Raw genomic sequence first — 14,544 nt, 5'->3', positions numbered from 1 at the left:
AGCTCTTGAAAATAAATAAATATGATTAGCAAAGCAAAAAAAAAAAAAAAAAAAATGGCACAGCATTCCGTATCCAGATACCCCTCCCCCATAGACAGACTTTTAGACTTTGGTTTTCTCTCTTAAAGAGCGTTGCCAAGACTCACCCTGAAGTGCATCAAAGGAAGATGAGTGAAGGAGGAGGACTGGTGGATGGACACTGGCCAGCTGTGTAAAGTTTGAGCACTATGCCTGGAGGACTCGCAACGCAGCTGGTCAACTCTGCCGTGTGTCTGATGTTGGGAGATGCAGGGACCAGCCTTGGGCCAGCATCTGCTTGGCAGAACCCCGAGTGCCACCTTGTGCCGGGGCTTTCCAGGCATCTGAGAGCCACTGCAGAGCAGACATGCCCCAGCCCCTCTGCCAGCAGCGAAGAGGCAGCTCAGGCCTCTCTCCATGTCTAAAGCTCCAAAACAGGGACACAGAGAGGCTTGGGGACTGTGCAGCGTGGGTCCATCGGTTCGGCTTCCTCCCAGACAGGTGAGAACCAAGGGAAATGCAGCCTGGGGACCTCGAAGCAGAAAAAGGGCCCATGGGAAGGTGGTCTCTGTGTAGGGCCCACCTGCCCGGGGAGGCACGAGGAAGGGGCAGGTGCTGGCTGACCAGGCAGAGACAACCCCCGCCCCGTTCCAGCAGGCACCTCGGGCTCCCGGAGCCTGAGTGCCGAGCACTGTCGTGCTGTCTGAGCACAGGGCTTGCCAGGGCTTCCTCCTGAAGGCTCTCATCTCCCAATCTTAGCCCCCCTGCAGCCCTGCTGGGCTCTGAGGCCCCAGGACTCAGGGCTGAATCCTCGTGTCCACTTCCACAGGACCATGCAGGGACCCCGTCCACGTGCCAGGCATGGCTCACCCACGTTAGGGGCTCCCATCTTCTCCCAGTGGGTGTAGATGAGCCACCTGCCCCCTCTCTTGCCCCACCTCCTGCCCTGGGGCCTCCTCTGAGGCCCCAGTTCACTCATTGTGTGACTCTCTTAGCGCCTCTTGGGCTATAGGAAGTGAGTAGTAGTTGTGATAGCCCGGGCTGACTCCGAGGCAAGGGGGGCTTTCAGGCCAGCAGAGCTAGGAGAGAGGAGATGGAAGGTGGTGCTGAGCTCTGGGGGCACCTGGTGTGGGTTTGCTTTACCTCTTGTGACACTGGCTTCAGGGAAGGGGCAGCTGAGCTGGGCACCCCAAGGTTGGAGACAGAAGGGCCGTCAGCAGAAGTGGGAGAACCCACAGGTGTGTGCGAGGTTGGGGAGGTGTAGAAACAGAAGGTGGAACTGGAAGCTGGGGCTGTTCGGTGGCCACTGGTGGCACATTTGCCACTGGCTGTGAGTCACTGAGTTCTGACGAACTGCACCAACTGGCCTGTGGGACCCAAAGTCTGAGCTGGACTTTGGAACTGAGCTCCTCTTCCAGGATCCAAATGCCTTCCCGTCCCTGCAGTGGCTGGGATGCCTGAGGACGATCGGATAGAGCAAGGAGGGCCAGCTCTGGGGATCCAATCAAGAGGGGATGGGAGGTTCATGCTGGAGCTCAGAGAAGACTTTGGAACAGACCATCAGCCCTGCGGAGGCAAACAGGCTGACGACACTCCAGGACGCGCTGATGGAGATGCCAGTGAACAGCGGAATAATGACGAGGTCAAAATCAGAGACACCGTTGAAAGGCTGGGCTCCAGTGGCTCCGCCACACTCGTGACCAGCTCAAGGGTGCACAGCGGGGTTAATCAAGCCTCAGGAAAGGCGGGTGCCCTGTGGGTTGTGAGTTCAGCCAATGACTGGCTTGCACAGTGGGGACCCCTGAGAGAGACCTTGACTCCAGCATCACGTGTCTCCAGTGGGAATGTGCACCGTCAGGGGAACCCCAGCCCAGAGGAGGCCCCAGGGGAAGACGTTGCCCCAGGAATAAGGGCCCCACCCTCTTCGGGTTCATCTCTCTGATTATCAGACTAGATGCTAGGAGGGCTTGGATGGGCTTTGGGAGGGTGGATGTGGCTGAGGGTGGACTGGGCAGTTTGGTGACATGGATGGGGCTGGAAATGACAGAAAGAGAGGCTGCAGCAGAGAATCTGCTAAAAGAGAGGAGGGAGGGAGGGAAGGTGGGAGGGAGGGAGGGTGGGAAGGAAGATGTGAGGTAGAGAGGGCCTGCTGGACGGGGGCCAGGAGGGAGCGGTGGCTGGCTAGTGACAGGTGGCTAGCATATCCCCTGTGTCTCCACACAGCAGGGGGAGAAGCCGGGAAGGAGAGACCTACCTCTGGGGGCATCCAGAAGCCCCTCTACTTGCCCCTTTTCCAGGGCTAGGCAGGGGAGTATCTGCAGAGGTCGTTTCCTCCTGGAACGCAGGCCCCGATGCATTGAGGGGCCATCTTGCGAATGAAGCCAAAAGTGGCCCTGAGTGTCTGATGGCAGAGGCAGGGGGAGCCTGGTGCACGGTGACCTTGCAGACACTTACTGGGCTCTGGGGTCCCTTGGATCCTTGCTGCTGACACTTTACCACAGATTGTGCCTTGCACCCATGTGCTGGGACTAGAACCCAGTCAAAACCCAGTTTGGGACTTGAAACCACGTGGCTGGGACTCGAACCCACGTGGCTGGGACTCAGTTCAGTTCAGTTCAGTTGCTCAGTCATGTCCGACTCATTGCGACCCCATGAACCACAGCATCCCAGGCCTCTCTGTCCATCACCAACTCCTGGAGTCCACCCAAACCCATTTCCATTGAGTTGGTGATGTCATCCAACCATCGTATCCTCTGTCGTCCCCTTCTCCTCCAGCCCTCAATCTTTCCCAGCATCAGGGTCTTTTCCAATGAGTCAGCTCTTCGCATCAGGTGGCCAAAGTACTGGAGTTTCAGCTTCGAAATCAGTCCTTCCAATGAACGTCCAGGACTGATCTCCTTTAGGATGGACTGGTTGGATCTCCTTGCAGTCCAAGGGACTCTCAAGAGTCTTCTCCAACACCACAGTTCAAAAGCATCAATTCTTCGGCGCTCAGCATTCTTTATAGTCCAACTCTCACGTCCATACATGACCACTGGAAAAACCATAACTCCACTGGAAAAACTGGGACTCAAACACAGCCACAACCCACAGTTCCTGGTTTCAGGGCCTAATGAAGCTCAGGTTCTTGATGTCTCCTCACAGAAAGAATTCAGTGAGAGACAAAGTGATAGGTAAGAAGTGGATTTATTCAGATTCAGAGAGAAGCGCAGTCCACTAACAGAGTGTGGGCCATTGCAAAGGGCGACTGTGGCCAGGAAATGTGGTGTGGTTAGTTTTTATAGGCTGGGTAATTTCATATGCTAATAAGTGGGAAGATCATTCCAACTATTTTGGGGAAGGGGTGGAGATTTCCAGGATTTCGGCCACCGCGCACTCCTCGGTCTTTTGACAGCGCCTTGGAACTGTCATGGCACCTCCGGGTGTGTCATTTCACTTGCTGATTGAGGATCCAGCTCTAGTCTCGTCTGCCTCTTGGTCCCATTTGATTCTAATTGGTTTATGTTGTGGCCTTGGGCTACGTCATTCTTTCAAAAGTTGTGCCCTGCCCCTTTCCCTGCTGTCACACTACCAGCCAGGTGGGGAAAACAAGGCACAGAGAGGGCAAGGGACCAGCCTGAGGTTGTAGTGGCAGTGGGCTCTACCGCACTCCTGACTTCTCCCCTCTGCTTGTCTTCAGAACCAGATCCATTCGCTGCAACCCACCTGCCCAGTGCCAGACGGACCCTGTGGTCTATTTGTGAAGAACCCAGGGCATCGCCAAAAGTTTCTCCTTCCAGTGGCCATGTTTTCCAGCATGCATTGGTCCAGCTTGACCAACTGTCTTTTCTTCTGAACGTGCCCTTGACCCTGGCTAAGGTATCTGGCCAGAATTTTCTGCCCCCACTCCTACCCCTGCTGGCGGGCAGCGGTGGCCGGCTGCCCAGACCGGTTTTAAAATATCTGTCTGAAATTTTGGTAAATGGCTCATTTAAAGAATTGACTTTCAGAAAACTGGTCAATTAAGGTCATTTTGTTAATTGACTTTTAGAGAATCGATTTCCCATATCCTGATCCAGACTCTTTCCCAGGATGCCCTGAGGTGCCCTAGTGGGTTTGTGGGGAGGCCAGAGAGAAGTGATGTCTGTGGAACATCCCATCAGTGGTCCCAACGGGCATACACAGAGACCCCATAGGCTTCCTAGCCATGTTCAGGGAGAGCTGTTCCCTGGTCCAGGGATGCGGAGTCACGGGCATATCCATCACCTGGTGGAGAGGCTTGTCTGGAGGGTGGCCGGACCCAGCCAACTCACCACTCAAGCCTGGGGCTCCCAAGCTCTCTTCCAGGCCCCCTGAGGCTGGCAGAGTGTGCTCCCACCCCCAGCTTCTCTCTTCTGACCTCCTGGTCATTGTTCAATTGTTAAGTTGTGTCCGACTCTTTGCCACCCCATGGACTGCAGCATGCCAGGCTTCCCTGTCCTTCACTATATCCCAGAGCTTGCTCAGACTCAGGTCCATCAAGCCAGTGATGCCATCCAACCATCTCATCCTCTCCTTCTCCTCCTGCCTTCAATCTTTCTCAGCCTCAGGGTCTTCTCCAATGAGTCAGCTCTTCACCTCACGGGCCAAAGTATTGAAGCTCCAGCTTCAGCATCAGGGTTGATTTCCTTTAGGATTGACTGGTTTGATCTCCTTGCTGTCCAAGGGACTCTCAAGAGTCTTCTCCAGTGCTACAATTTGAAAGCATCAGTTCTTTAGCACTCAGCCTTCTTTATGGTCTAACTGAGAGAGTTAATTCTTAGGTAGGTTAATAAGGAATCCAGGGCCCTCATGGAGGAGAAAAGAACAAACATTTTTTCTACACTGCTTTGTCTTAGTCACATAAGACATTATTTCCTTTAAGCCCACAGCTAACGATAGACAACAAAACTCATCTTGCTCAAGGATATGTTTTTCCTTAAGCTCTGTACTAATGATTATATAACAACAATGTATCTTGCTCAAGGGTATGTTTCTCCTTCTGAACAAGAACCTTCTGACTAATCTTGTTATCTTAAGACACATGTTGTGGGAGTGGGTCTGGTAAAGTATATAAGGCCTTGCTAAGACTAGTGAGGGGGGGCACTCTCTGTCCCCCTTCCAATGTCGATCTCAGAAGGTTCCTCTGTCTTTTTTCACTGTAATAAAACTTATGCCACACAAGAGCCCTGAGTGATCAAGCCTGGATCCCTGATCCTGAAGCTAAATCTTTGGAGATCATGAGTCTGACATCATTCACTGTAAGCCATCATAACTCTCACACCCATACATGACTACTGGGAAAACCATAGCTTTGACTCTACAGACCTTTGTCGGCAAAGTAATGTCTCTGCCCTCCCTGGCTCCTGCTTTTAAGCAGATACAACAACCCTTCCCTTTGGTCAGATGCTGAGTCTCTTCCCCTGGGATGCTGGCCTGTGAGTCCTGCCTCTGATGTCTGCTGGGGATTCATTGGGTCAAGGCAGGAAGTTTGCCTAGGACTGTGCTGCTGCTTGAGATCCCCGAGACACACTAGAGGCTCCTCCTCCTTCAGGACAGTCGTGCTGCCCAATGCCCAGATTGGAGGGGTTTGCTTCTCCCAGAAATAAAAAGGCAAGGAAGCAGGCTCCAGTGACACAAGTGTCTGTGAGCTCACACTTGTTGCTCCACACAGGGTCGCTGGCCTGGCCTGGCTGGTGAGCTCAGCCCTGCCCCGTCCCAGACAGGAGCCTTTCTGAGCCCTCACCTGGATGCCACAGTGCCCTCCCCAAGCCCCAAGGCCTTTGTCCTCTCTCCAGCTGCCTCGTCCCCTGCCCCACCTTCACTCGCTCACCTGTGGAAGCTCCACCTGGGATGGTGGCCCCGACCAAGCTCTGTCACCCCCATGGCCGTGCCCACTGCCCGGACTCAGGGAGCTGCTGCCTCTCCTCTGTCCTCCCCCGACAGCGGAGTCTCAGGGGAGTCAGGGGCGGCATTCAGGCCTGGTCCCCACTGACCACTGTGTGGCCCTGGACAAGCTGTGGACTCCTTGAGCCAGGCTGTCCTGCTGCTCCCCTGGGCATTCCTGGCAGAGGCGGTGGCAGTCGAGCCAGGGCGGGGGAGGGGGCTCTGGTTTTGTCCTTTCTAAGGCGGGGTTGGGGTCAATTACCTGCATCTCCGGAGTTCAGCTTCCTGCCTGCATCACAAGACCATTGTGGGCAATGACAGGCGATGCTTGAGATCCTGCCGGCCTGGCACCAGAGGGACTCCAGAGCCGCTGGCCCTGGCGCCATGCTCCCTGCCAGCCCCACCCCAGGCCCATCGCTCATGCCTGCCACCCCCTATACCCCCGTCTCTGAGCTGCCCCTCCTCTATGAAGACCCCAGGAGCCGAGAGGGGGTCTGTGGCCAGAGGCTTCCGGGCGGCATAGACGGCATCAGCTCCTGTTGGTCCTTTTAGAAACAGAGGAGGGAGGAGACAGGGTGGGGCGGGGTGGGGGGGGGAGGAGAAACGGTCCCCGAGCTCGGACACTGCCTGGGTTTGGCCCAGCAACTGGATGACCGTGTCCCCCTAGCACATGTGTGTTTCCTATACAACCACGTGACTCTGTGCCAGAGCTGTGCCTATGTCCACTGCTGCTGTCCCGAGGGCCAAGTGAGGTCCTTGGGTGCTGGAGGGAAGGGCCTGATGTGGGTGATGCCGGGACCCACAGCGCTGGGTTAGCAGGCTCCAGGTTAGAAAGTGGAACTCAGGGAGGCGGGCTGCAGAAATAGTAACAAGAGCAACAGGCCATGCTGTTCTGTGTGGACAAGCCTGCCTGGCTCTCTGAGGGTGGGGACCCTTCCCTCCCCGATCAGACCCTTGGGGACACTCAGGGCCACTCCTGCACAGGGACTCGTGATTCAGAGGGAGGGACAGTGGCCATGGTCTCAGAGTCACGGTGCTGCCTTCAGGGCCTCTCAGAATGTAGACGGATGTTAGTATTCTCTTAGTCTCATCCCAGCACTGAGAAGTTATCAGATCTAATGTCTTAGGGCAAACGGAGGGATTCCACGTTTTGATGAATGAAGATAATGCAACTATGCATGTGCTGAAAACTTCTCATTTTAGGACACTTTCCCTCTCATGGGGCTTTCCTGGTGGCTCAGACAGTTAAGAATCTTCCTGGAATGCAGGAGACCCAGGTTCGATCCTTGGGTTGGAAAGATACCCTGGACAAGGGAATGGCTACCCACTCCAATAGTCTTCCCCAGGAAATTCCATGGACAGAGGAGCCTGAAGGGATACAGTCCACGGGGCCGCAAAGAGTCAGATATGACTGAGCAACTAACACTTTCCCCATCATGGGAACATTAGATTGAACTGTAGTATTTTTAAGCAGGAATATCTGGGGAGGGGGCCTTTTCTGTTTTTGTTCAGGGGCCAGGAGGACAGGCCCCTGCAGGAAGGGGTGCCCAGTTTGTACTCTCCCATTTTTGTCACCCCAACGCTCTGTCCCTTCTGGCTGCCAGGAAGAGGCTGGATGCCTTTCTCTGGTTTCTTATCAGCTCACCATCCATTTCTTGGCAAAATTCTGTTAGCATTTGCCTTGCTTCATTTTGAACTCCAAGGCCAAATTTGCTGGTTACACCAGGTATCTCTTGACTTTCTACTTTTGCATTCCAGTCCCCTATAATGAAAAGGACATCTTTTTTGGGTGTTAGTTCTAGAAGGTCTTGTAGGTCTTCAAGAATTTTGCCAAGAGAACACACTGGTCATAGCAAACACCCTCATCCAATAACACAAGAGAAGAGTCTACACATGGATACCACCAGATGGTCAATATTGAAACCAGATTGCTTATATTCTTTGTAGCTGAAGATGGAGAAGCTCTTTAGAGTCAGCAAAAACAAGACCAGGAGCTGACTGTGGCTCAGATCATGAACACCTTATTGCCAAATTCAGACTTAAATTAAGAAAGTAGGGAAAACCACTAGACCATTCTCAGTTCAGTTCAGTCGCTCAGTCGTGTCCGACTCTTCACAACCCCATGAATCACAGCACTCCAGGCCTCCCTGTCCATCACCAACTCCCAGAGTTCACTCAGACTCACGTCCATCGAGTCAGTGATGCCATCCAGCCATCTCATCCTCTGTCGTCCCCTTCTCCTCCTGCCCCCAATCCCTCCCAGCATCAGGGTCTTTTCCAATGAGTCAATTCTTTGCATGAGGTGGCCAAAGTACTGGAGTTTCAGCTTTAGCATCATTCCTTCCAAAGAAATCCCAGGGCTGATCTCCTTCAGAATGGACTGGTTGGATCTCCTTGCAGTCCAAGGGACTCTCAAGAGTCTTCTCCAACACCACAGTCCAAAAGCATCAATTCTTCGGCGCTCAGCCTTCTTCACAGTCCAACTCTCACATCCATACATGACCACAGGAAAAACCATGGCCTTGACTAGACAGACCTTTGTTGGCAAAGTAATGTCTCTGCTTTTGAATATGGTATCTAGGTTGGTCATAACTTTCCTTCCAAGGAGTAAGCGTCTTTTAATTTCATGGCTGCAGTCACCATCTGCAGTGATTTTGGAGCCCCCCAAAATAAAGTCTGACACTGTTTCCACTGTTTCCCCATCTATTTCCCATGAAGTGATGGGACTGGATGCCATGATCTTCATTTTCTGAATGTTGAGCTTTAACATTTTAAAGTTTAACAATGAACATTTAACATTCACTTAAAAAAGTGAAGCTTTTTCACTCTTCTCTTTCACCTTCATCAAGAGGCTTTTTAGTTCCTCTTCACTTTCTGCCATAAGGGTGGTGTCATCTGCATATCTGAGGTTATTGATATTTCTCCCAGCAATCTTGATTCCAGCTTGTGTTTCTTCCAGTCCAGTGTTTCTCATGATGTACTCTGCATATAAGTTAAATAAGCAGGGTGATAATATACAGCCTTGGCATACTCCTTTTCCTATTTGGAACCAGTCTGTTGTTCCATGTCCAGTTCTAACTGTTGCTTCCTGACCTGCATACAGATTTCTCAAGAGGCAGGTCAGGTGGTCTGGTATTCCCATCTCTTTCAGAATTTTCCACAGTTTCTTGTGACCCACACAGTCAAAGGCTTTGGCATAGTCAATAAAGCAGAAATAGATGTTTTTCTGGAACTCTCTTGCTTTTTCAAAGATCCAGCAGATGTTGGCAATTTGATCTCTGGTTCCTCTGCCTTTTCTAAAACCAGCTTGAACATCAGGAAGTTCATGGTTCACATATTGCTGAAGCCTGGCTTGGAGAATTTTGAGCATTACTTTACTAGCGTGTGAGATGAGTGCAATTGTGCGGTAATTTGAGCATTCTTTGGCATTGCCTTTCTTTGGGATTGGAATGATAACTGACCTTTTCCAGTCCTGTGGCCACTGCTGAGTTTTCCAAATTTGCTGGCATAGTGAGTGCAGCACTTTCACAGCATCATCTTTTAGGATTTCAAATAGCTCAACTGGAATTCCATCACCTCCCCTAGCTTTGTTCATAGTGATGCTTTCTAAGGCCCACTTGACTTCACATTCCAGGATGTCTTGGCTCTAGGTCAGTGATCACACCATCGTGATTATCTGGGTCGTGAAGATCTTTTTTGTACAGTTCTTCTGTGTATTCTTGCCATCTCTTCTTAATATCTTCTGCTTCTGTTAGGTCCATACCATTTCTGTCCTTTATCAAGCCCATCTTTGCATGAAATGTTCCCTTGGTATCTCTAATTTTCTTGAAGAGATCTCTAGTCTTTTCCATTCTGTTGTTTTCCTCTATTTCTTTGCATTGATCACTGAGGAAGGCTTTCTTATCTCTTCTTGCTATTCTTTGGAACTCTGCATTCAGATGTTTATATCTTTCCTTTTCTCCTTTGCTTTTTGCTTCTCTTCTTTTCACAGCTTTGATTTAGGTCATACCTGAATGGTGTAGTGGTTTTCCCTACTTTCTTCAATTTAAGTCTGAATTTGGTAATGGTGTGATCTAAATCAAATCCCTTATGATTATACAGTGGAAGTGATGAGTAGATTCAATGGATTAGATCTGATAGACAGAGTGCCCGAAGAACTATGGACAGAGGTTTGTGACATTGTACAGGAGGCAATGACCAAGACCATCCCCAGGAAAAAGAAATACAAAAAGGCAAAATAGTTGTCTGAGGAGGCCTTACAAATAGCTGAGAAAAGAAGAGAAGCTACAGGCAAAGGAGAAAAGGAAAGATATACCCAGCTGGATGCAGCGTTCCAAAGAATAGCAAGGAGAGATAAGAAAGCCTTCCTCAGTGATCAATGCAAAGAAATAGACGAAAACAATAGAATGGCAAAGATAGAGATCTCTTCAAGAAAATCAGAGATACCAAGGGAACATTTCATGCAAAGATGGGCCCAATAAAGGACAGAAATGGTATGGACCTAACAGAGGCAGAAGATATTAAGAAGAGATGGCAAGAATACACAGGAGAACTGTACAAAAAAGATCTTCATGACCCAGATAACCACAAAGGTGTGATCACTCATCTAGAGCCAGACATCCTGGAATGTGAAGTCAAGTGGGCCTTAGAAAGCATCACTAGGAACAAAGCTAGTGGAGGTGATGGAATTCCAGTTGAGCTATTTGAAATCCTAAAAGATGATGCTGTGAAAGTGTTGCACTCAATATGCCAGCAGATTTGGAAAACTCGGCAGTGGCCACAGGACTGGAAAAGATCAGTTTTCATTCCAATCCCAAAGAAAGGTAATGCCAAAGAATGTTCAATCTACCGCACAATTACACCCATCCAACACACCAGCAATGTAATATTCAAAATTCTCCAAGTCAGGCTTCAACAGTACGTGAACAGAGAACTTCCAGATGTTCAAGCTGAATTTAGAAAAGGCAGAGAAACCAGAGATCAAATTGTCAACATCCGCTGGATCATTGAAAAAGCAAGAGATTTCCAGAAAAACATCTATTTCTGCTTTATTGACTATGCCAAAGCCTTTGACTGTGTGGATCACAACAAACTGTGGAAAATCCTTAAAGCGATGGGGATACCAGACCACCTGACCTGCCTCTTGAGAAATCTGTATGCAGGTCAAGAAGCAACAGTTATAAAACATGTATAATATCATATAAGAAACGAATCGCCAGTCCAGGTTCGATGCAGGATACAGGAATCTTGGGGCTGGTGCACTGGGATGACCCAGAGGGATGGTAGGGGAGGGAGGCAGGATGGAGAACATGTGTACACCCATGGCGGATGCATGTTGATGTATGGCAAAACCAATACAATATTGTAAAGTAAAAAATAATAATAATAATAAAAAAATTAAAAAAAAAAAAAAGCAACAGTTAGAACTGGACATGGAACAATATGTTTTTCCCATGGTTCCAAATAGGAAAAGGAGTGCATCAAGGCTGTATATTGTCACCCTGCTTATTTAACTTCTATGCAGAGTACATCCTGCATATGCTAGGCTGGATGAAGCACAAGCTGGAATCAAGATTACCACGATAAATATCAATAACCTCAGATATGCAGATGACACCATCCCTATGGCAGAAAGTGAAGAAAAACTAAAGAGCCTCTTGAAAGTGAAAGAGGAGAGTGAAAAAGCTAGCTTAAAACTCAACATTCAGAAAACTGAGATCATGGTATCTGATCACATCACTTCATGGCAAATAGATACAGAAATAATGGAAACAGTGACAGACTTTATTTTTGGGGTCCTCAAAATCCCTGCAGAATGTGACTGCAGACATGAAATTAAAAGATGATTGCTCCTTGGAAGAAAAGCTATGACCATGCTAGATAGCTTATTAAAAAGCAGAGACATTACTTTGCCAACAAAAGTCCATCTAGTCAAAGCTACGGTTTTTTCCAGTAGTCATGTATGGATGTGAAAGTTGGACTATAAATAAAGCTGAGTGCCGAAGAATTGATGCTTTTGAACTGTGGTGTTGGAGAAGACTCTTGAGAGTCCCTTGGACTGTAGGGAGATCTAACCAGTCAATCCTAAAAGGGATTAGTCCTGAATATTCATTGGAAGGACTGATGCTGAAGCTGAAACTCCAATACTTTGGCCACCTGATGGGAAGAACTGAGTCATTGGAAAAGACTCTGATGCTGGGAAAGATGGAAGGCAGGAGGAGAAGGGGATGACAGAGGATGAGATGGTTGGATGGTATCACTGACTCGATGGACATGAGTTTGAGAAAGCTCCAGGAGTTGGTGATGGACAGGAAAGCCTGGTGTGCAGCAGTCCATGGGGTCGCAAAGAGTCGGACATGAATGAGCGACTGAACTGAATGTTGTCCATTTGGGTGATGACCTTCTTGCCAGTTGATCCCTGCAGAGTGAAATCAGCTCCCCACGTACTGACCAGAGGGTTGCAGAGTCTTCCTACCTGGGAAGAGAAAGGAGCTCGGCCTCTGAGTGTTCAGACAGTGGAGAGCCCTGGCTTCTGGAATGGCCAGCAAGGAGCAGACCGGACACACCTCAGAAGGCAGCAGAGGGCATATGGGCCAACGCAGCTTCACCAGGTTGGATACCAAGGCCAGGGCCTCCCACCTGCAGACACCCACACCTATCAGAAACCGGGACCCCACCATCTTACACGGGCTTAAGTGCTCTCGTCTCCGCAGGGTCCATGGGGGGCTCCCCTGCTGCGGCCTTGACCACGGTCTCCCTTCTGACAGCTCCCATCCTAGCCTCTTGGGTCCTGGGAGGTGCTGGGCCTGAGCGCCCCCAGATTCCTCACTGAGCTCGGCTCTTGGAGCAGACCTGACCCCCAAGGATGGGGGTCCCGGGCTCCGCTGCCTTGCCATCCTGTGTGGCTGGTGTTACTCTGCCGGGAGCCCCGAGGTGGAGGTGGGGACATAGGGGTGTCTTTCTGTCGCTGCCTCTAGCTGCAAGGTGCTCTGGCAATCTGTGCAGTGTGACCCGGCCTCCCTTGGTCGCACCCTCTCTTCCTATCCCTCCCGTGTCAAGGCAGCCCCCCTCCCAGGAACAGGGTGGCTCCCTTCCTTCCCTGCTCGTCTCCTGGCCTCTTGGTATCACCTCCCATGTGAACTGTTCTGGAACCCTGGCTGCACATCTGCTTCTGGGGGACCTGCCCTAGCCAACCCCCTGCTTTTGCCTTAACACCCTATCTGGCCTCATCCCGTCTCTCTTTTGGGGTCCCTGAAGCCTCATTGCCCAGGCAGAGGGTGGAGTGGGCCTGCCTTTGGCCAAGCACTGCTTGCTCCCTGCTTACAAGAGGAAGGAGGAAGGTGGAGGCAAAAGTAGGGGTGCACTGGGGTACGAGCAGGCTGGGTGCCCACTGCATGGACCCATCCAAATGTTAGGGACTCGAGCCAGTATCCTTGAGAGCTGGTGTGGCCCGCAGACCTGGGATGGTAGAGCCCCATGGTTACATAAAGTGCTCCTTACATAACAGGCATGAAGAGACATGAAAAGCCCCGGGCAAGTCAGAACCACTGCCAGTGGGTGGGGCCTCGACAGACAAACGCCAGGGAAGTGGTGAGTAAGGGCTGGAAAGCCCCCGTCCCACAGGAAGGGGAGTCTGGGCCAGCAGCCCTGCCGGAGAAAGTGGTGGACAGACAGACTGGCACGGAGGCCGCTACCCACTCCCAGGCTGGCGGCCCACGCCGAGCAGGTGGCATCCGGAGTCCGAGCCTCCAGCCCCTGGCCTCCGTGACGTCACTCTCACCCATGACAGGCCTGGATGTGTCCTGGGTCTTGCCGCAGGCCTGGCACCTGCCCTCATGACAGGGCCCCCAGGGAGGCCCCCTCTTGTCTGTGGCAGCCCCTCCCTTCTTGCCTGGATTTAGAGTCCACTCTGGTCACCCAGGATAATCCTACCCTGGGGTCTTAGCTCAGTCACACCTGCACAGACCCTACTTCCACGTAAGGTGATGTGCTCCGGTTCCAAGTGTCAGGACAAAGACGTGTTTGGGGGACCCCCTTCCACCCACTCCAGTTGACATCGGAAGGTCCCCTGACTCCTGACTCTGCTGGGAACACAGAGAGGGGTCCTGGGAACCCAGTCCGGGACAGAGCTAGCAGCCCAGGGCCCATCTCTGTGAGCATCTTTGTTGCCCTCTGAACCCCAAACACACTGATGACCCCTCTCTGAGCTGAGTTAGATCATGGTTGCCCACCCCTGCCCCTCACTCAGCTCACCTGGGCCACTTATCTCAGGAGAGCCCCAGGTGGTTCCCTCCCTGGGATGCAGAGCTTCACCCAGACCCCTGACTGGTCCCCCAGCTGCTCTGGACAAAGCCGGGATTGGAAGGCAGGGTGCCCAGACCTGTTCTCAGGCTCAGAGGCACTGAGGATGGAGTGGAGAGGACAAGAAGAGGGAGAAGGAGATGAAGAGGGGACCAAGGTGACCCCAGAATCCTAAGGCCTTATTCCAGGGTGTCCCCATCCCCAGCATTAGCTCCCCAGCACCACCAGGCCCCTTTCAGGCAGCACACTGCCCACCACACCCATGCCTCTGACACAAAAGCCTTCCTGCCCATCTCTTCCATCACTGGCCCCCTGGGGCCGAGAGGCTGTGTCTGATGGGGG

Source organism: Bos taurus, chromosome 1 (assembly GCF_002263795.3).
Source record: "Bos taurus isolate L1 Dominette 01449 registration number 42190680 breed Hereford chromosome 1, ARS-UCD2.0, whole genome shotgun sequence".
NCBI classification, from domain to species: domain Eukaryota; kingdom Metazoa; phylum Chordata; class Mammalia; order Artiodactyla; family Bovidae; genus Bos; species Bos taurus.
This window is presented reverse-complemented; position numbering follows the sequence as displayed.